Source organism: Chiloscyllium plagiosum, unplaced genomic scaffold, assembly GCF_037043375.1.
Source record: "Chiloscyllium plagiosum isolate Xiang-an unplaced genomic scaffold, Cpla_swu_hap1 HiC_scaffold_42, whole genome shotgun sequence".
Taxonomy (NCBI): domain Eukaryota; kingdom Metazoa; phylum Chordata; class Chondrichthyes; order Orectolobiformes; family Hemiscylliidae; genus Chiloscyllium; species Chiloscyllium plagiosum.
This window is the reverse complement of record NW_028270180.1, coordinates 51,950,668-51,974,708: the sequence shown is the minus strand read 5'-3', so window position 1 is coordinate 51,974,708 and position 24,041 is coordinate 51,950,668. Positions and strand designations below refer to the sequence as shown.

At 43.9% G+C, this 24,041-nt stretch overlaps 1 non-coding gene across 1 annotated transcript; it reads right to left on the bottom strand.

The window, feature by feature from the left end:
* Window positions 1-665: 665 nt before the first annotated feature.
* trnas-aga (transfer RNA serine (anticodon AGA)) lies at window positions 666-747 on the bottom strand. The gene has a single exon. It is a non-coding gene; the product is annotated as a tRNA-Ser (tRNA).
* Window positions 748-24,041: the final 23,294 nt, after the last annotated feature.

The following is a 24,041-nucleotide window of genomic DNA, read 5'->3' as shown; positions in this document are numbered from 1 at the left end:
ACACACAACTTCCCACGATTATCCTTGATTGTCCCAAATTTAACTCTCGTCATTCTTTTATTCCTGACATACCTATGGAAAGCCTTAGGGTTAACCCTGATCCTATCTGCCAACAACTTCTCATGTCTCGTCTTGGCTCTTCTCAGCTCTCTTTATACGTCTTTCCTGATATCGTTGGAACCCTCTAGCGCTCTAACTGAGTTTTCACATTTTGTCCTAACATAAGACTTCTTGTTCTTCTTGACCAGGGATTCCACTTCCTCAGTAAACCACGGCTCACGCGTTCTATATCTTCCTACTTGCCTGACAGGTACATACTTATCTAGGACACACAGGAGCTTTTCTTTGAATAAGCTCAACATTTTTAATGTGCTCACCCCCTGCAGTTTCCTACCACATTCTACGTTTCCTAAATCTTACCTCGATACATCGTAATTTCCCTTCCACCAGATGAAACTCTCGCTCCGTGGAGTACACCTATCCCTTTCAATCACGAAAGTAAACCTGAGAGAATTGTGATCGCTGTCTCCAAAGTGCTCACATACTTCCGAATCTAAAACCTGGCCAGGCTCGTTTCCCAAGTCTAATCAAATTACTGGCCTGGTTTGCAAATTAGGTGTTCTGAACTTTGAGCGAAAACGGTTCCAGCAGGAAAGCATTCATAACGTAGCCAGCAGGAATCGAACCTACGTGGGGAAACCCCAATGGATTTCTAATCCATCGCTTTAACCACTCGGCCATGACTACAGACAGCGCAGCACGGTTGAGCAATGACCAAATCAGCCGTGATCTCATTGAAAGCTCTTGCTGACTTGAGCTAAATGCTTCCATCTCCTTTCATACCTTTGCTGTCATTTGTAAGGTGCGAGACACCAATGTAAAAGAAGGAAAGCACAAAGGTAGGAAAAGATATTTGCAGGCAAACTGAGTCAAAATTATTTATTGAAAGGAAAATCACACTTGGCAATTTGCTAGATCTCTTTGCGAACATGACCAGCAGAGGTAAGCAAGGGAGCTATTGATCTGAGTATTCTTGGACCTGAAGCAAACAAAGGTTAGTGACATATTCATTTCTTTTTCCGGCGAACGAAATGTTCTTTCCTGATGGTTACAATGAAAGAGACGGTTCCCAATAAAAGACAAAGATTCAGTCACATCTAGATATATTTCAATGTGACATGATTCATTTTCTGTCCCAAATTACCCCAGAGATGGAGGGGGTGAGTTACTTTTCTTCACTCTTCAACTCCTCAGCACGGAGGTACAGACATGAAACCGCTAGAGATGGAGTACTTGAATTGGGAACCAGTGACACTGAAGGAACTAGGCAAAAGTGAGGACTGCAGATGCTGGAAATCAGATTTTAGATCAGAGTGATGCTGGAAAAGCACGGCAGGTCAGGCAGCATCCGAAGAGCAGGCAAGTCGACGTTTCTGTTGCCAATCCTGCTGCGTTCCTCAAACAATTTTCGTTTTTGGCTCAGATTTCCAGAAGCTGCAGCTATTTGTTTTATGTTAACCTTCATAATGTTTTGGACAAAACCAATGACCTGCCAGCATCGGAAAATCGGCAGAAGTACTGGTACACTGATATGTTTGCTGAACAATACAACCATTCCATGAGCGGGAATACGATCCGGGCCACGGTGCTGAGAACACCGAATCCTCACAAATAAATAACAAGACAAGGCGATAGATACTATAGTATTTGGTGTAAATAAAACACCCTTTCTGAACATTTTCGTGGCAGATTATTTTCAACTTGTCTTCGAAGATTTACAAAGTGGGAAAAGGCCATTCCGTCCGTGTGCATTGCGGCTAATCAGAGAACCATCCATTCTAGTCGCAGTTTCCAACTTTAGCTCAAAGTCTCGTGTGTTCTAATGTTTCCAGGGCAAATGTCAATGAGGTTATCCTCTGTTCTTAAATGGCACAATAACGGGGCAGAAGTATGACACTTCCACAACGAATTGTAAGTCTTTTGAGGAACTCATGCTCATTTTCACCCACAGAGGGAGACACACAGTAAGATACCCCCAAACTGACGGAGGTGTCCGTTGTGTAGAGTTGGAATTTGAAATGGACAATAGGACAAATGCAAGTTTTAAATGCGGAAGCACAGAGGCGACGTCCCGCCAGGACTTCACTGGGGAGCGTCAACGTAGACCACGGTTAAAGCGAAACAAGTCAGACGCGTTATCGATTACGCCACTGGCCCAAGAGGCAAGCCTAGCGTTGGCAGTATGTCGATATGTAATGCCATGGACTTTCACGGAATCAAAATTAAAAAGGTGAACAAGCAGCGAAGATCATCACCAACATTGCTTCACTTCGATTTGTGAAGCAATGCCTTTCACTGGCAAAGGAGAAACATTTGTCCTCAGCTGCCTGCTTCAGGGTCGCCTCCTTCTCTGCTGGAAGTTTCCATCGTTTTATTGACAGTCACGACGCGATTTCATGATCCACTCCAGTGAAAAAGTGTCATGGTGTCATCCAAGCAAGAGCCTGCAGATTCTCAGTGAGAGACCTCCGGTCATTTCGAGCTCTGGATGTGGAATTAGACGAGATGCGTGACACCTTTTATTGGCGCCACCACTTCACTGCAAATTAGCGGCTCAAAACGAGCCGTTGTTGCAGCAGCTTGATTTGTACCTTCCTGTAGTGCTTTTGCTAAACAACATCAGATAGATCCCATCCGGCCCAGCTGACTTATCTATTTTCACACTCTGCAGTATGTTGTGGTTCTGTTCGCCGAGCTGGAAGTTTTTGTTGCAAACGTTTCGTCCCCTGGCTAGGGGACCTCATCAGTGCTTGGGAGCCTCCTGCGAAGCGCTTCTTTGATGTTTCCTCCGGTGTTTATAGTGGTCTGTCCCTGCCGCTTCCGTTTGTCAGTTTCAGTAGTGGTTGGTATATTGGGTCCAGCTGTAGTGGTTGGTATATTGGGTCCAGGTCGATGTGATTGTTGATGGAGTTTGTGGATGAATGCCATGCCTCGAGGAATTCCCTGGCTGTTCTCTGTCTGGCTTGCCCTATGATAGTAGTGTTGTCCCAGTCGAATTCATGTTGCTTGTTGTCTGTGTGTGTGGCTGCAAAGGATATCTGGTCGTGTCGTTTCGTGGCTAGTTGATGTTCGTGGACGCGGATTGTTAGCTGTCTTCCTGTTCGTCCTATATCGTGTTTTGTCCCGTCCTTGCATGGTATTTTGTACACTACATTAGTTTTTCTCATGTTGGGTATCGGGTCTTAAACTACTGGAAGTGTGCCTCACAACACATTTCACATTCAACAACCAGACATACGAACAAATCAACGGAAAACCCATGGGATTCCCAATCTCGGGACTCATAGCAGAGGCAGTTATGCAAAGGTGAGAACAAACAGTCCTACCACAAATTCAACCTAAACTCTGGGTCAGATATGTCGATGACACGTTTGTAATCATTAAAAACACGGAAATAGAAAAAAAACACCGGATCATCAACGCCACACTCACAGGAATCCGATTCACGAGAGAAGAAGAAAAGGATAGCCAACTCCCATTCCGAGACGTGATGGTACAGAGAACACCGAATGGAGAATCCCCTATAAGGGTATACAGGAAAGCCACACACACAGACGAAGTCCTAAACTATGGAAGTAACCACCCCAACACACACAAACGAAGCTGCATCAGGACACTATTCAAAAGGGCCACAACACACTGCAGTACACCAGAACTGCAAAAAGAAGAAGAGGAACACCTATACAAGGTATTCGCCAATAACGGATACCCGCTCAAATTCATCAACAGATGCCTAAGAGAATGACCACGGAACGAGGACATACCACAACCAAAAGGACTAGCCACACTACCATACATCAGGAACATCTCAGAACTGACAGCCAGACTACTGCGACCCCTAGGACTCATAACGGCACACAAACCAACAGCCACGCACAGACAACAACTCACCAGAACGAAGGACCCGATACCCAATATGAGCGAAACTAATGTAGTGTTCAAAATACCATGCAAGGACTGCACAAAACACTATATAGGACAAACAGGAAGACAGCTAACAATCCGCATACATGAACATCAACTAGCCACGAAACGATACAACCAGCTATCCTTAGTAGCGACACACGCAGGCAACCAGCAACATGAATTCGACTGGCACAACACTACTATCATAGGGCAAGCCAGACAGAGAACAGCCAGGGAATTCCTAGATGCATGGCATTCATCCACAAACTCCATCAACAAACACATCGATCTTGTCCCAATATACCAACCACTACAGCGGACAGCTAAAACTGACAACCGGAAGCGGCAGGGACAGACCACTATAAACAACGGAGGAAACATCAAAGAAGCGCTTCGCAGGAGGCTCCCAAGCACTGATGATGTCGCCTGGCCAGGAGACGAAACGTTTGCAACAATAATTTCCAGTTCGACGAACAGAACCACAACAACGAGCACCCGAGCTACAAATCTTCGCACGAACTTTGAACTCTGCAGTATTTCGAATATCTCTTCCTTGTGAACCTCAATCTCTTCTAGTCTAGACGCAAGTATCTCTATACCTTCCTCGCCAACATTTTCAATAGCGAATACTGTCGAAAAATATTTATTTAGTGCTTCCCCTATCTCCTCTGACTCCACACACACTTCCCACTATTATCCTTGATTGTCCCAAATTTAACTCTCGTCATTCTTTCATTGCTGGCATACCTATGGAAAGCCTTCGGGTTAACCCTGAACCTATCTGCCAACAACTTCTCATGTCTCCTCCTGGCTCTTCTCAGCTCTCTTTATAGGTCTTTCCTGATATCGTTTGAACCCTCGAGCGCTCTAACTGAGTTTTCACATTTTATCCTAACATAAGACTTCTTGGTCTTCTTGACCAGGGATTCCACTTCCTTAGTAAACCACGGCTCACGCGTTCTATATCTTCCTCTCTGCCTGACAGGTACATACTTACCTAGGACACGCAGGAGCTTTCCCTTGAATAAGCTCCACATTTTAATGCGCTCACCCCCTGCAGTTTCCAACCACATTCTACGCTTCCCAAATCTTACCTCGATACATCGTAATTTCCCTTCCACCAGCTGAACCTTTTGCTCCGTGGAGTACACCTATCCCTTTCAATCACGAAAGTAAACCTGAGAGAAGTGTGATCGCTGTCTCCAAACTGCTCACCTACTTCCGAATCTAAAACCTAGCCAGGCTCGTTACCCAGTACTAAATCGAAAGTGGCTTCATCCCTTGAAGGCATGTCTACATACTGAGTCAGGAGGCCCTCCTGCACACACTGGGCAAAAACTGACCCATCTATAGTACTCGTACTGTCGTGATCCCAGTCAATATTTGGATTTTTTCTTGAGTGTTCCAGAGTTTTTCATTGTCCCAGAGTCCAGATGAAGTTTGCATTCCTCACGTACGTGAGCGAGAATTCTTTCAATGTCTCAGATCAGTTCCTGTCCCGAGAACATCAGAGTCAATGTCCCGTCCTCTACTCGGTCCGACAGTTCACACTTCTTCATCCTCCTCTGATTCCATTTCCCAAAGAGTTTCTCAAGATTTCCAAAGCTGCAGCCTAAATTATATGGTTTGCTTCTTAAACATTTTTCCAACTGCCAACTGAAAATATTTTCACAGTATCTCTTCACAATCCTCTGGCTTGCAACATGTCCAGGGAGAAGAAGTCCCGTTTGGTGGAGAGATTCCCGAGGCTGGTGAGTTTCACTTTGGACCAAAGATGGTTAAGTGGCAATTTCCTGCGGTTGTTTGTAATGACCGGAGAGGGAGCGGTGGGGAATGAGCACTTTGACGAGCAGGAGGAAGTGTTGCCACTGACCCGAGTCAGAGAACAGAGGACATGGAATCTAATGAAAAGCAGCACTTCTGCTTAGGACGTTCAATAAAAACTGCAGAAACCCGATGTATCGAGCAATGTATCTGGAAAGAGAAACAGAGATAATGATTTAAATATGGAACGTTTCTGATCAAGAACTCGAGTTTCCCAAGTCTAATCAAATTATTGGCCTGGTTTGCAAAATTGGTTTTCTGAACTTTGAGCGAAAATTATTCCAGCAGGAGAGCATTCGTACGTAGTCAGCAGGACTCGAACCTACGTAGGGCAACCCCAATGGATTTCTAATCTATCGCCTTAACCACTCGGCCATAACTACAGACAGCGCAGAACGGTTGAGAATTGACTAAATCAGCCGTGATCTCAGTGAAAGCTCTCGCTGACTTGATGAGCTAAATGCTCCCATCTCCTTTCATCCCTTTGCTGTCATTTGTAAGGTGCGAGACACCAATGTAAAAGAAGAAAAGCACAAAGGTAGGAAAAGATATTTGCAGCCAAACTGAGTCAAAATTATTTATTGAAAGGAAAATCACACTTGGCAATTTGCTAGATCTCTTTGCGAACATGACCTGCAGAGGCAAGCAAGGGAGCTATTGGTCTGAGTATTCTTGGACCTGAAGCAAACAAATAGTGACATATTTATTTCTTTTTCTGGCGAACGAAATGTTCTTTCCTGATGGTTACAATGAAGGAGATGGTTCCCAATAAAAGACAAACATTAAGTCGCATCTCGATATATTTCAATGTGACACGATTCATTTTCAGTCCCTAATTACCCCAGAGATGGACGGGGTGAGTTACTTTTCTTCACTCTTCAAATCCTCAGCGTGGAGGTACAGACATGAAACCGCTAGAGATTGAGTACTTGAATTGGGAACCAGCGACACTGAAGGAACGATGTAAAAGTGAGGACTGTGGATGCTGGAAACCTGCTGTGCTTTTCCAGCATCAGAGTGATGCTGGAAAAGCACAGCAGGTCAGGTAGCATCCGATGAGCAGGAAAGTCGACGTTTCTGTTGCCAGTCTTGCTGCGTTCCGCAAACAATTTTCATTTTTGGCTCAGATTTCCAGCTACTGCAGCTATTTGTTTTATGTTAACCTTCATAATGTTTTGGACAAAACCAATGACCTGCCAGCATCGGAAAATCGGCAGAAGTACTGGTACACCGATACGTTTGCTGAACAATACAACCATTCCTTGAGCGGGAATACGATCCGGGCCACGGTGCTGAGAGTACCGAATCCTCACAAGTAAATCCTCACACGAACATTTTCGTTGCAGATTATTTTCAACTTGTCTTCGAAGATTTACAAAGTGGGGAAAGGCCATTCCGCCCTTTGTGCTTTGCGGCTAATCAGAGAGCCATCTATTCTAGTCGCAGTTTCCAACTTTGGCCCAAAGTTTGGTCATGGTGTCATGCAGAAACTCAGCGAGTTCACTCAGACATTTTTGGGTGTGCAGAATGATTTGCCACATTTAAGGCAAATTCAATGGCATCCCGAATGGGTATATAGACAGGAAGCGTTCGGAGAGATAAGGAACACATTTTGGCAAACATGGTTCAATTAATTTCGGTTATCCGTTCAGCAGGGACATGTTCGATAGTAGGGTATTTTTCCGTGCTCGGCTTTGTTGATGTGCTCCCGCAGCTGACACCAGTTTTAATGGACCATTTGCAAAAAGTGCACTCTGTTTGTTAGGCAGTAAGCGCGTTTGCCTTTCTTTCTGGAGGGTGGATGGGACGAGTTGACCCAGCGATGAGGGTCTTTCCGGACTTTTGCTGCCAATGACCATTCGTTTGGCATCTTCTCAACTTTGCCATCAAAGAGTTTGGCTGAAGAATAATACGGCACAGATAATGTTACCCCCCTCAGCTCTCCAACGAATCCAGAAACTGACAGCTCTTCATGTGGAACAGAAGCAAAACAGAAAGGGTGGACCATTGGCAGACACACCGAAGCATGCATGCTGCCTTTGTTACAGTGCAATCCGATTATGTCATGAACTGCTCAGAGAAACGGCAGCGAGGCAATTCAGGACATACTGGAGATTTAGTGCATTGCCAAGTCACAGAAAGTGCTCAACAAACATAAAACAAAACGGAACAGCAATAATCCATGAAACATGAAGTTTACCAATTGCACCCGTGATGAAATTAGGTCAACAATGCGCTGATGACTACATCTGATCGAGAGGACCAATCGCCACCCCCCTTCACCAGGACAGTAATGAAGGAAATGAGAGAAATACAAAAAACATTTCTCATCGCGATTGCCAACCTTTGCGCCACTGCAACAACAAAAACGGCGAGCAGATACAATGCAGAATCTGGTTTCGTATCAGCAATGAAATAGTAATATCCATTCACTTTCAGTGAAAACGGTGAACAAAGGAAATTGTCTGAAATATGAATACCCAGCGCAGGCTGCTTGGTTCCTCGATTATACTGCTGCACAGACTTTCATATTCAAAGGTATCTTTCAAAGAGAGTTTTTGTGGCTGTCCATATGACAATGGAAATTGTTGCCCTCGCTCTCACTGTCATTATTGATCGTGTTGGGTTTGGCATCCTCACCTTGCACGCGGGAGTTCAGTGTACAATTCTCTGCTGTGAAAAATCGGAGTGCTTTGGAGCAGAAAGATGCGAAGCTCATGTGCTTCATGGAGATGTTGCAGGAATGTTTTGCGGTGCTGGGAAGTGGGATCCTCACAGTTCTGGGTAACATCCTCAGGGTTGCAGAGCCTGTTGTGAAGCCTCCTGTCCTGTGGCGTTTGGAATTGATTTAGTTTCATTGCCGCTGGGTCCAGTTGTTGGTGTTGCAGATTGGATTCTGATCAATGTGTTTATTGATGGAATCCATGGATGGGTGCCCTGCTTCTAGAAAATCTCTGGCTGCCTTCTGATTGCCATGTTCTATTACTGTTGTGCTGCTCTCGAGGATGCTTTCTGTCTGTACGTATAGCTACTCGGGACAGCTGGCCGTGGCAATTACTGACGGCCACACAAATTCTTTGCCAGAAATATGTATCCCACAACTGCATTCCCAGATGTCTGGCACACTAAATTGTCAACTAGGATATGCCATAAAGCAATTGAAACACCCATGCTTCCCTTTTTTAAAATAAATTTCTGGAAACTGATAGCCAGACTCCTCTGAACACACGGATTAGGACAGCACATAAACCAAAAGCCTCGCTGAGGGAAAGCTCACCAGAAAACAATATCCAATGCCCATCTTGTGCAGGACAAATGTGGTTGTCAAGATTCCACGCAGGGACTGCACGAAACACTATATCGGAGAAACAGTCAGACAAATAGCGAGCTGCAATCATGAACTTCAGCCAGCCTGTATACGCCACGGGCAGATGTTCTTGTAGTTGTATGTAGGGCATTGAGTGTTTCTGATTCAGGGGCTTGGACCGTCTGCAGCACTGGTTAATTCCTTGTGTTGTAACTACTGTTGGAACATATGTAAAACTCGATTGCTCATTGAGATGTACATCCAAAATATTAGCCGAGAGAAGTATTTTGGTGGTTTTTCTGGTGCTGTTCCTGTCATGCCCTCTGGAACTGGACTTATTGTGTGCTTCCTGACGGTTCGGGGCATGCTTCCGTGATCGTATTTTGGGCAGAAACCTGCGTTTTAGCTTCAAAAGTGTGCGTTGGCAAACCTGGTACACCTCCCTGTATTTTGTTATCTCTTATTGTGTGCAATTGCAACACGGCAAATTATTAATTTATATTGGAAGGTGACAAACGGAGGCGTGTGAAATGCCAAGGTATTAGTGACATTTATCAATTGATTGCATATTACTTTTATTCAGGAGATAAGGATGTAAAACGTGTTTGTGTAGAAATGAGGACCAGTGAGGAAAGAAGTCATCTGCAGGTGGAGTTTACAAGTGCACTCGCAGTAACCACTACGTACAAGAAAAAAAAACTACATGTGAGTGATAAAATATGGCAATGGTTACGGGTGATCTTAGTTTCCCATCTCCCACTCACGGTTCAATGGTAAAAAAAAGTTTGGATGACAATAATCAATAAATCATATCGGTCCCAGAGAACAACGCAAGCCATATTTTGGTCATCGATTAGTTTACAGCTGACTTAGTATCTGTCTTTTCTTGGAAACCATCTCCTTTGTTGTGACCATCAGGAAAAATATTACGTTGACATAAAGAAAATGAAGATTACGTCACTACTCTTTGTTTGTTTCATGCCCAAGTACAATCAGACGACCTTGATCAACTCTGCTAGTCATGCTAGCAAAGAAATCTGGAAACATGCCAAGTGTGATTTTTCGCTCAATAAATAATTTTGATTCAGTTTGACTGAAACCACCTCTCCCTAAAGTTGTGCTTTTCTTCTTTTAAAATGGTGTCCGGTATCTTCCAAATGACGGCAAAGATATGAGAGCAGATGGAAGCAATTTAGCCTATCAAGTCTGCGACAACATTCAATGAGATCATGGCTGATTTGGTTAATTCTCAACCCCCGTTTTTATCCTCACCTCCGTGATGCTCCATGTCTGTCTATCACAGCCTTGAATACACCTCGCCTTCACAGCCCTCTGTTCTTGGGAAACCCACAGATTTGCTACCCTCCCAAAGAGTGAATATCCCCCTTATCATTTTCTTAAATGTTTGATCCCTTCAGCTGTGAGAACGCACTCTCGTCCCAATTTCTCGGGGGTGTACATCAGAGCAGAATAAGTCCCTGAAGGTAGGTCTGCACTCTCCAGTGCCGCTCCGTGTATTTGAAACATTTTCAGATTTTGACCTCTGATTAAAAATAGTAGACCTAATTGGCACATCAGATTTGCCAGTGGTGAATTTTTTCAAGAAGAGTTCAATGAGAGTAATTCTACTGGCAGTGAATAGGGCTAGACAAATTAGATTACTGACAGTGGGGAAACAGGCCCTTCGGGCCAACAAGTCCACACCGCCGCGCCGAAACACAACCCACCCATACCCCTACATTTATCCCTTACTTAACACTACGGGCAATTTAGCATGGCCAATTCGCCTGACCTGACCTGCATATCTTTGGACTGTGGGAGGAAACCGGAGCACGCGGAGGAAACACACACAGACACGGGAAGAGCGTGCAAACTCCACACAGTCAGTCGCCTGAGGCGGCAATTGAACACGGGTCTCTGGCGCTGTCAGCCAGCAGTGTTAACCACTGTGCCACCGTGCCGCCCTAATGCAAGGACATTTTTCTTTCGCGATCCAGTGCTGTGTTTATTCACCTCTCTGCGCATGAAAATGGATCCTACCCATCCACTTTATCTCTCATCAATATGTGTGTAATTCAAATTGATGCGGCCATGACGACACGCGCGCAATGCTGTCTTAGTATGTCTTATGTAATGGAAAGTTCCAACCTGAAACATCAGTATTCGCTGTCAGACTCTCTTGCTTTCGAAAGGAGGAGGATGCTGAGGTGCCAAGAAAAGCCAAATCCTGGTGTTTCAGGTTGGAACTTTCCATTACATAAGATATATTAAGACAGCATTGCACCGTGTAGTCATGGCCGCGTGATACAGGTGATGGATTACAAATCCATTGGGGCTTCCCTCCGCAGGTTCGAATTCTGCTGGTTCAGTTTTCAGTGATGTCATGCAGGACGAGTTTTCACTCACAGTTCAGAAATCTCGTCTCAACAAACAAGACCAGTCAGTTGATTAGACTTAGCAAACTCAAGTTATTAATCAAAAATGCAACACACTTATCTCCAATGCAAAATATTATCTCCATTTCTCTTTTCAAAGTTACTGCCAGACCCATCGAGATTTTGCAGTATTCTTTGAATGTACTGTGCAGAAGTGCTGCTTTTGAATCGATTCCTTTTACCGCAGTCCTCCATCGACTAACTCTGGTCAGTGGCAACACTTCCCCCCGCTCGTCGAAGAGCCAATCCCCACCACTAATTTTCCCATCATTATAAATAGCCGCAGGAAATTGCTGACAAACCATCTTTGCTCCTAAGCGAAGCTCACCAACATCGGGAATCCCTCCACAAAACGGGACTTCTCATCCTTGGACATGGTGAAATACAGACGATTGTGTACAGAATTTGGGAAAATATTGTCACTTGTCAGGTGAAAAAATGTTAAGAAGGCAAAACACGTCACCCAGTCTCCAGCTTTGTGAATCTTCAGAAACTCTTTGGGAAAAGGACTAAGTGGAGAATGAAGAAGGGTGAATTGTCAGACTGATCGGAAACAGTCAGGACAACTTCCCATTCTTTAAGTGGACGGGACATTGATTCTGATGTTCTCAGGACAAGAACTGATTGGAGATATTGAAGTAATTCTCGGTCTTGTACACGAGGAATACAAACCTTATATGGACACTGGGACAAAGAAAATACTGATTTCACACAAGATACTGAGAGGTTCGAAGATAAATGTTCCCGATTGGTGCAGAGCTGGTTCCCAGTGACATGGGTGTGTCTGTCGTGGATGGGATCAGACTGTTCCCATGTCGCTATTATGAATGTCCCAGTCTTTATTTCGGAAAAGTAAAACTGATAGAGGACAGTTGTCGTTCTGGGAATGGCAGCCTGAAGTGGGAGGTCAATCACAGACTGCTTTCGAGGATCGTCCAAGATTTTAGGTTGGAAGTATCAGCTCATTCGACTGTTAACTGAAATGTTAATGGTTCAATACCGCCAGAGCGACAGTGATTGATGTTCTTACTGCATCTGTTTTCTGTGCAGCACCGTTTCGTGTTTCTGATGGGGTCGGGAAAATGTTTTCCAAACAGAAACATTTGGTATGACGAACGATAAAAAAAAAGTTTCTGCATTGCTTTAATGGTTAATGTAAAGAACTGTGGATTCTGGGAATCTGAAGCAAAAACAGAAACTGCTGTCGAAACTAACCAGTTTGGCAGTGCCTGTGGGAGATTACCGTGTTCTGATGAAGTTTTGAAATATTTGTCTCTGATTCTCTCGGAATAGACGCTGTAAGATCTGCTGAGATTCTCCTGGTATTTCTGTTCGTGGTTTTCACTGAATGCCTATTCCATTTATAAGGATTATACAACCAAACCCACCACAAACCAAAATTAAGAAATAACACCTCAGCATCTCACTCCACCGCAAGCGCAAGGATAACTGCACGATACTGCACTTCTCCAGCTTCCACCCTAAATATATTAAAGAAGCCATACCGTAAGGACAAGCGCTTCACCTGCATAGGAACCGCTTAGATTAGGAATAATGCGACAGACACCTAAAGATTTTGAAGGATATCCTCATGATGATGGGGTACATGTTGAACTGATTGATCGCCAGTTCCGGTGTGCCACAGTGAAAATCTGCTGTGAACTCGTCAGAAGACAGACAGAGGATGCGACTAATAGAGTATCTTTCATCGTCAGTACTTTCCTGGAGTTCAGCACGTTCTTCACAGGATTCAGCATGTCACCGATGATGATGATCATCTCACTAAGAACATCCCCATGACTTCAATTCTCACCTTCAAACATCCAGCAAAATTATAACATACGACAGTTTACAGTAAACTACTCAGCCTTCACATAGCATTAACCACAACACCACAGCACCATGCCTTCGCAACCTTTGCAAGACATGGACACTAACATCACCCGTTGGTACACTACCCACCACGTACACGACAGGTACTCATGTGACTCAGGCAATGTTGTTTGTCACATATGCAGCAGGCAATGATACCACAAGATGCCACAAGATACCCAGTAATGGTATATTGGCGAGACCATGCAGATGGTGTGCCAATGGATGAATAGTAACGGCATAACAGTTTCCAGACAGAGTTATTCACACCTAGTCGGGGAAGAGTTCAGCAATCAAGGACATTTGGTTTTCAATCTTCGACTAAATGTCGGTCAAGGCGGCTTTCGAGGTACACAACAACGCAAAAGCGCCAAACAGAATTGGGTCGCCAACTGCCTTCGTTGGGGTGATGGCTTCAACCATGATATTCGGTTAATGTCACACCACATGTGACCCACCACACTGTTCTGTATCTGTGAAATCTTCCTTATTATTCTGTTTTCACACCATCACCGTGACAAGTTGTTATTGTGTCTCTACCTTAATCACTTTGTTCAATATTGGCTAACTGATAATTGGGTCAAACTCGCGGCATGCGACTCTAGCCAAATAAAAATCTGAAGAACTGGGAATGCTGTAAACCAGGAGCAAGGGCAAGGGTTACTGGACGGGGTGGGGGAACGGGACTGGGGCATCGTGGCGAAGGGGGCAGGTGTTTCGCTGGTCTGGGGACATCTGTGGAGGAACATGAGAGTTAATGTTTCGGAACTGGTGACCCTTCCTCTGGTGTTTTTGTTGTGGAGCGGTTTTCCAGTTGCTTCTGTTTCTATTCCATGTCATTCCAGTTCCTTGACTTGTCTCCAGTACGACTTTATTTTAACGGTTTGTAATTATCTCTCTGCCTCACTTTCTTGGATCATCGGTTATCCATTCTGTTGGAACGCAGTTATTGACACATTACTCACACTGTGTGACACTCTTGTTCACTTGCAGAGACTAAGTCTTTGACACTCCGCTCCCACAATTTGCCTGATATTTTGATCTGTCTGCCCTTGATCTATCTTCCCTTAAATTGAGTGTTCTGTGTTATTCCCTCCCACTTCACCTAACGAAAGGGCTCTGGTCCGAAATCTTGTTATTTCAAATAAACATGTGCATCTATAACCTGGTGTGATTTCTGAATTGGTCCATCGTAGTCCAAAACCGCAACCTCCACAGCAGGTACACGGAAACACCACCACACGCACTGTCCCCTCCACACTATGTTCAAACTCATTTACTCCTGTTGCCTCATGTAATTCTGAACTTGTTGTTGTTCGTGATGAAATCTTAAGGTTCAAGCAGTTCTTTTGCAATGTATGTACTTTGGAATGTGGTTCAATGTCAAAGAAAAATATACTTCAAGGGACGATATATGCTTCAAAGCTTTGTCTGAGTTGTTTAAATGTCATTTATCCTGAACCCAGTGAGCTGACGGAAGAATAAACATGCTTTGCAATTCTACCACACGGTGCCAGGGACCCAGTTCAATTCCAGCCTGTGGCGACTGTCTGTATGGTACTTGTACTCCTCCCATGTGTGCGTGAGTTTTCGTCCCACATTATGAAAGCTGTGTAGTTTCGGTGGATTGCCAAATGGAAAATTACCCAACTTGTCCATGTATATGGACTTCAGGTTATTTCGCTGTGAGAAACTTGAAGGGGATCGATTAGGAAGTCGTTTTTGTTGGGATAATCTTCACTGCTTTGGTGTGGGCTTGATAGACCGAACGGCCTACTTCCACACAATTGGGATTTTACGAAAATTATTGTGATCGTGCGATTTTCCAGACAGTCCGAAAGATAAATAATGTTTCTAGGTGTCGTTTTGAATGTCTGCAAACGATATTCCAATTCTCACACAGGAGCTACACCTCGAAGTCTGCACTTATGCAATTTAAAGTTGCGCATTCAGTGTTCACGCTTCGGAAATCACAGCTTTCTACCATTAAGATCAAATCTTGTGTTTTTTTTAATCTATATCATAAATAGTCGAATTAGTCTCATTTATCTACATTTAATGCATGTACTTCAAACTGATGGGAATGGTAACTTCTCAGATTCAGGTTCATTTTGATGTTGGATAGGTAGATGACGACCACTCTTCCCATCATCTCAAGTGGATTTGCAAGGCATCGATCACCAACGCTGAGCCGTGCTGCTCCCTGGGAGAGAGTGAAGCGCGCGGCGATGGTCTGTTCGGTGACATCATACATGTATTTGTCTCCAGTTAGTTTCTATGGAGTAGGACTGACAATGAGGGAAAGTTCGAAGGCAAGAGCTGATTCTGGGAGGGGAAGACTCCTGAAGAGGTTTTGGCAGTATCTGAGAGACTTTCCAAATTTCAAACAGGCAAAGTCATTGAATAAAATCTCTGGGGATGCCTTCTAACAGGATAATGGTGTATCCGAAAATACATAACATAGCCTAAATGAAGATAAATACCGCAGTCTTAGCAGGACGAATGGTAAGAAGAACATATTTGATTGAGGACTTCCTGCTGCAGTCTTTAGGTCGCGCAGCTGAGTCAGCTGCTCATAAATGATGATAAAATATCTATCCTTTAACTGATCACCTTCAGCCACGTGCTGGAGTATGTCTAGTCTAATTATGTCTACCTTTTGCTGCAAAATGGCTATGGAGACGTGTATGTCTTTGATATCAGGCTTATTCGGAAGAATGGCTCCACTAAGGTTTGAAGTTAGCTTTCGTGATTCGTTGGTGAGCACTGCTGCCTTACAGCCTGGATTCGATTCCAGCCTCAGGCGACCGTTTAGAGTTCGCATATTCTCCCTGTCTCTGCATGGGTTTCTTCGGGTTGCTCCAGTTTCCTACTACAGTCCAAAGATATGAAGGTTAGATAAATTGGATATGCTAAATTGTACCTCGTTCTCCAGAGTGTGTTGGTCAGGAGCAGTGCAAAGTAATAGGGAAGGGAAATTGCTGTAGGTGGAATAATCCTTGGAGGTTGCGTGTGAACTTGTTGGGCCTAATGACCTGTTTCCACACTGTAGGGATGGTATGATTCTATTTCATTACGTCGGTACTTTAACAGCGTAAGGCATGGTACAACTCAGCAGCTCGCTGGTAAAATGGTGAATGGTGGATTCACGCTGATGATCTGTGTCAACGTTAACTGGCAAGTGTTCATCTCAATTGGAATTGACGACTATGCAAATTTAATTGAAACAGAATCATGACTGGAAAATACCTCCAGTGAAAATGCATCACCAAATTCAACATTTCTATTCATGGCAAGTTGCTGACTCAGCCTATCTCAAATTTCTGATTACATGAATCTGCAGCAAGAACACAGGGATACATATTTCCAAACTGCTCCTCTTAACTCTATAGCTTAAGCGTTACATTTTTGTGAAGGTTTTCTTACCTCCCAGTAAGTGTTGGCCTTCTACCAATTGAGTTTGACAAAGTTTATTTGAACAGTTCATTAAACTATTTGGATGTTTTGAAGTGGGGGAGGAGGGCAACCCTCTGATCCACTGGGACAGTGAAGGACTGACTGAAGGAATACCTATCCAATTGTGATGATTAGTAGCTTGGAAGGGAACATACAGATAATGATTTTCCCATTCGTTTACTTCCTTTGTCTTTAGGACGATAGTAGTACTCGAGTTGGAGTGTGCTGTCAAATGGAAATTGTTGATGAATCAAAAAGCTGCGACAGTGGTGAATGGTTTGAAATTATACATGAATTGCCAATCGAACTGGCTCAATTGCCATGGAATGTAACGTTCTGAAGAAACTCAGCCGACCTGGTAGCAACTGTGAAAAGTGTCAGAGAAGTAATGTTTCTTGTCCTACATGTCCTCTCTTCAGTACTGTTCTGAAGAAGAGTCATTTTGGCCTCAAAAAGTTACCTGTATTTCTCTCCAAGTATGCTGTTAGAGTTGCTGAACTTCTCCAGCACTTTCTGCTTTCATTTCAGTTATTAAATGTCCGCAGCATTATCCTTTTGTACGCATGTTTCATAATGGCGCTGTCCAACATCTTGAGGTATGTTGTCGATATATTGGTTCAGTCAATCGGGGAGTATTCCATAACACACTTGACGTGAGCCTTCTCGGTATTAGAGAAGCGATTGGAGTCAGAAAGCCCATGACTGATGGCAGTTTTCTTGCCATCTGGCCTGCTCTTGTAGCCACATTATTTATGTAGGGAGGACAGTTCATTTTGGGGTTAATAGTAACTCCCACATTGTTGATCGTTGAAGAATAGGTAATGGCAACACCATTGAATTTCCAGAGGTGTTGATTAGATTATCTTAATCAGGATGTGTGAAATTCATATCCCTTGTCTGCCCAGGCCTTCACATTGCCAGAATTCTGCTGCATTGTGAAATGAAATGCTTCAGGAGTTGAGGAAGTAAGAATGCAGCTGAACTCTGGACATTTATTAACGAACAGAACCTTGAATAATTCCTGAAGTGAGGTCCTGGAGTTTAGATAACTGACCTGCAACAACCAATCCAGTTTCTGTGCGTCTGGAGTCACATGTATCTTGGAGCAAATAAGAATAGCAGCTTTACTTCCCTAAGGGGTAGAGGCGAATCGGAAGGGATTTTCCATGGTCAGTTGTAATGGGGAAAAGGCATTAGACATAGAATTTCAACTTAGAATTCATGGCATCTATCGTTGCAGGGTTTGAATTAGGTCTCTGATATCAATTCTGGAATATCTTCACGTGAGCTGATTATCATGTACTGATGAGCAATGCTCCTCCAAAACTGGGATTAAGCTTGCTATTAAGCTTCTTCATTTCTCAGAAATTTGAATAAAAAAAAATGTGAGCAATGCTACAGTCTCAGTCTCGACAAGCTGCTTACACACAGTACCATGCAACACTTTTGGTGATGCATCAACTCAGATTTTCAAACAAGGAGCTTGTCAGTTGCCTGAAGGGAGAGATAACGTCGCACAGAAAACTGCATCAAACAATTCAAACATGTGGAGAAGGTGATCCTCACTATCCTGGTCTTTAATGGCGTTCCTTATAAGGCATTATGACAATTTCACTTGTTTTAGTCTGCTGCTGATCTGCTCTTTGGTTTTAACTTTTGAACAATAAAGTCTCCAATTCACTGACAGGTTTCCTTATTTAGACACAGGAAGTGCGATGTCAGTTCACTGAGCAGTAGTGTCCTTACAATTCTCCAGTGATAGAGACTCCCGATGTCACTGCAAATGCAGAACTCCCTAATGTCTGTGTTCTGCCATCCGTTCCGGTTTCATACCGTTTGTAGGTATGATAAGAAATCAGGCAAGTCAGTTGCAAAGAATGGTAAACGGAAGTGAAACATTAACTCTTGCTATCCCACAGATGATGTAAGACATGCTGAGCCATTTCTGTTTCTGATATACAAATGAAGCCTGTTTTTGCGACAACTTTGAATGTTAAGTGGTGACCTGAGAGAAGTAATGCAAGACACTAAAATGAAGCGATAAACTGTTTCAGTTCGCTGTGGATTCTGCAATGAGTCTGAAAATGAGGTTCAGAGTATTCAGGACAGATGTTAGTGAGCACTTCTACACACAATATTTGGGAGAGGATTGGAACTCACTTCCACAAACGACAGTAGATGCAGGGTTTTTATTTTGGTTGCCAGAATCAATCCTGTGATTGCTTACATCTATCTCTAAGGACAATAGCAGCAGAAACAAGAGAAAACTGTGACCGCAAATCACCTATCAGGGATCTCGCCTTTCTGAGTTGGAAGTATCTGGCTATTCCTAAATCCTGGAACTCCCTCGCCAACAGCATCTTGGCTGTACCTCTATGTTAAGTTCGCTCAAGTTTCTGTGCAGTAGCTCATCATCTCAATCACTGGAGCAATTAGGGATGAGCAGTGAATCCAATGCCATTGAGTGACGTCGATACGCCACTAATGAGTTTCGAACATCTGCAGGTTCTATGTGTACGCCCGCAAGCGATCGGGAGAAGGGAGTAGTGGAGCAGGGCGTTTGAGTAAAGTGAAAGGCAATGATGACTGGAGGGCGTGAGGCTGTACGTGAGACAGGAAGTGGTGATGCAAGGCTCACTGTTGGCATTAATGGGTCAGCCTATACTGGCCACTGTTTACACTGACTTACGCAACACTGCTGATCAATTCACCACAATGATACTGTTCTCTTGGCGTTGTATTCCCTCTGTGCATATTAACGTGGTTGATGGGCCCTGAGAGGATAAACGTATCTTCTTTATCCTGTCGGCTTAAACAGATGAATATGAGGAGAAAGTGAGGACTGCAGATGCTGGCGATCAGAGCTGAAAATGTGTTGCTGGAAAAGCGCAGCAGGTCAGGCAGCATCCAGGGAACAGGAGAATCGAAGTTTCGGGCATAAGCCCTGATTCCTGAAGAAGGGCTTAAGCCCGAAACGTCGATTCTCCTTTTCCCTGGATGCTGCCTGACCTGCTGCGCTTTTCTAGCAACACATTTTCAGCTCTAAACAGATGAATATATCAGTTTGAAATGAACGCAATACGAGATTGGCTCTTTCTGTGCATTTGCACTGGAGAATGTCCAGGTGTGGACGTTTCTTTTCTGTATCAGCGGAGGTTAGTTTAAATTCTTATGGAGCAACTTTCATAAAGTAACAAATGTCCAAGTTACTGTGATTGAACAGCTAATTAAATACACATACGGATATGAACAGCATTGTCTGCGCTGACACCGTTGATGAATTAGTTAAAGTGTCTGGTTAGAACGAGACTAGTATGGTGTCAAATCCTGGCGTTGCATGTCCTGTACATTGAAGGATCGTTGCTTAAACTTCTTTAAAATGCTGTATTGTTGATCCACCATACCGAAAGAGCATGCTTCTTGTGTTTGAGCTCAGTGCATTTTTATTTTGTGTTACCACATCCTGCTGCCTGCTGTGGCCCCATCAGTCAATACTAGATCCTGCTAATTCAACGGAAAGATTCTGTACTATGTTCCACAAGGACGTTTCAGTTAACGGTCGAATGCGCTGAATCTTCCAACCTAACAAATTCGACGATCCTCTAAAGCAGTCCGTGACTGAATTCCATATTCAATGTGCCATTCCCTGAACGACTACTGTCCTCTATCAGTTTTACTTTTCCAAATGAAAGACTGAACCATTCATTATGGAGACATTTTAACAATCTGATACCCCCAAGACAGACACATCCATGTCACTGGGAACCAGCTCACCTCCATCAGGGATAAACTCCTCTTTTGCCTCTCAGTGCCTTGTGTGTTCCAGAGAGTTTCATTGTCGCAGAGTCCAGATGAAGTTTCTATTCCCCATGTACAGGGCTGAGAATTTTTTCAATGTCTCAGACCAGTCCCTGTCCCGACAACATCAGAGTCAATATTCCGGCCTCTGCTCGGTCCGACAGCTCACCCTTCTGCATTCTCCTCTGAATCCACTTCCCAAAGAGTTTCTCAAGATTCCCAAACCTGGTGCCTGGATTGGTTTGGCTCCTCGACATTTTTCCAACTGCCAATTGACAATATTTTCACAGTAAAGCTTCGGAAACCACTGGTCTGCACCATGTCCAGTGATGAGAAGTCCCGTTTGGTGGAGAGATTCCCGAGGCTGGTGAGTTTCACTTTGGAACAAAGATGGTTAAGTGGCAATTTCCTGCGGTTGTTTGTAATGATGGGAGAGGGAGCGGTGGGGAATGAGCACTTTGACGAGCAGGAGAAGTGTAGCCACTGATCCGAGTCAGAGAACAGTGGATAGAGATTAAAGGAATCTAATGAAAAACAGCACTTCTGCTCAGGACGTTCAATAAAAACTGCAGAAACCCGATGGGTCGAACAGTGTATCTGGAAAGAGAAACAGAGATAATGTTTTAAATATGGAACATTTCTGATGAAGAACTCGAGTTCCAAAGTCTTATTAAATTACTGGCCTGGTTTGCAAAATAGGTTTTTTGAACTTTGAGCGAAAATTCGCCCAACAGCAAGTCATTCATAGCGGAGTCAGCTGGATTCGGACCTACTCGGGGAAACCTGAATGGATTTTTAACCTATCACCTTAACCATGCGGCCATGAGTACTGACTAAAAAGCAGAGTTGAGCATTTTCCAAATCAGCAGTGATCTCATTGAAAGCTGTCGCTGACTTGATAGGCTAAATGCTTCCATCTCCTCTCCCACCTCGGCTGTCAATTGTAAGGTGCGAGACACCAATGTAAAAGAAGAAAAGCACAAAGTTAGAAAAAGATATTTGCAGCCAAACTGAGTCAAAATTGTTGATTGAAAGGAAAATCAAACTTGGCAATTTGCTAGATCTCTTTGCGAACATGACCAGCAGAGGTAAGCAAGGGAGCTATTGATCTGAGTGTTCTTGGACCTGAAGCACAATAGAAATACATCTCTTGGGTACTATTTTGGCCGTATTTCTCAATGAGCTATCATGTTTTACATATGTTCCATCGGGAGTTACCTCACACAAGGAAGTAACCAGTGATGCAGACGGTCATATTTTCCGAGTTCCAAGTCTCGGAGTCAGAGACACTCAGTGCCCTGTGTGTACCTGAAGAAACAGCTGTACATGGGGTTTACAGGGTAACAGAACTGCATGAATGCAGCTCGATGGTCGTCTGACTGCTTCTCCTCCATAGTTTTCTGTGCAGTCCCTGTGTGCAATCATGTCAACTATGTTTGTCCGGCACAAGATGGGCATTGGTTACTTGTCTCTGAGAGAGGCTGTTGGTTTATGTGTTGTCATAATTCCGAGTGTAAGGAGGAATCTGGTTGTCAGTTCCCAGAAACTTACTTTAATAAATGGAAGCGTGCTTTGTAACTTGCCGCGTGGCATATCCTCGTTGCGAAGTTCGTGCACTGCGAATCACGTTGCGGGACAATCCAATTTTGGCAAAGAATTTGTGTGGCAGTCACGAGTTGCCACGACCAGCTATCCCTAGTTGCAATACGGACAAATGGCAAGAACTACAAATTCGATTAGAGCAGCACAAGTTTAATGTGACAGGGCAAACAGAAGGCAGTCAGAAGATTTCTGGGTGTAGGGCAATCACTCAAGGTACCTTTTCATATGAAAGTCTGTGCATCAGTAGAATCTGGGACCCAAGTAGTGTATGTTGGTTATTCATATTCCAGAAAACTTGTGTTGTTCCCCATTTACTCTGAAAATGAATAGACATAGTTACTTCACCGTTATTTCGAAAGAAGATCCTGCATTGAATCTGTTCGCCGTTTTTTGATGCTGTGGCGAAAAGATGGGCAATCGCGATGTGAAACGTTGCTCTACCTTCATTTCCTTCTTTACTGTCCTGGTGAGGGAGAAAGGTGATTGGCTCTCTCGATCAGATGGGGGCACTGGCGCATTGATGGCCTAATTTAATCACGGATATAATTGGAAATGTTCACTATTAATGGTCCGTTGTTGTTCTTTTTTTATATGATTCTTGAGAACTTTCTGGGACTTGGCAATAAACTAAATCTCCAGTAGGGTTGGAATTGCCTCGCTGTTACTTGTGCGAACGGTTCATGTCAGAGACGATTCACAGACAGCACTTAAGCTTCGGTGTATCTGATCATGGTACTGCCTTTTCAGCTTTAATTCTGTTCCACGTTAAGAGCTGTCAGTTTTTGGATTCGCTGGAGAGCAAAGTGGGTAATGCGATATGGGAGGTATTATTCTTCAGCCAAAATCTTTGATGGCGACCTTGGGAAAGTGTCAAGAAGAATGGTCATTGGCAGCAAATATCCGGAAAACCTTCATCTCTGGATCGGTTGGGCCCATCCACCCTCCAAACAAAATAGCCAAACTCGCTGACTGAGTAACAAACATCATGCGTTTTTTGCAAATGGTGTATTCAAACCGTTGCCGGTGGCTGGAGCATCTCAGAGTTGTCGAGCATGGAAACAACTCCCGCGATCCAACTTGCCTTTGCTGAATAGATAACCGAAATTAATCCATACATATCTGCCAATATTTGTGCCTTATCTCTCCGAGGTCTTCCTGTCTATGCACCCATTCAGATGCGTTTGAAATGTTGTGAGTGCACCAGTTTCTGCCACTAAATGTGGCAATTCATTCCACACAAACAAAAGTTCTGTGTGAAAAACATGTGTCCCTCACATCCCTTTTAAATGTTTCCTCTCTCGCATTAAACGTTTGCTGTGTAGATATGAACTCGCGTGTCTTGTGAAAAAGTGCTCCCTGACTATTTACTTTGTCTGTCTTCCTCATGATTTTATAACCTTCTGTGAGGCCATATCTAAGCACTGAAGCTCGTGGGAATCTGACAAAGCCTATTCAGTTTCGTTCTCATGTCCAAGCAGTGCAAACCTTGCAAATCCTTGTCAATGTTTTCTAAACGTACACTTGCAAGAAGTGTGTCCAGCTGCAGCACTTGTTTGACCGCGTGGTCACTCTGGAGCTGCGGGTGGACTCACTGTGGAGCATCAGCAATTCTGGAGAGTTATGTTGCCTCCCAGGTGCTCAGGCTAGGGATGTCGCCCATCGGCTGAAGAACATTTGAAAAGGGGATCGTGAACAGCCATTTATCTTGGTGCATACAGGCACCAACGAAAAAAAAAAACGAGATGAGGACCTGCAGGGAGAATTTAGGGAGCTAGGAGAGA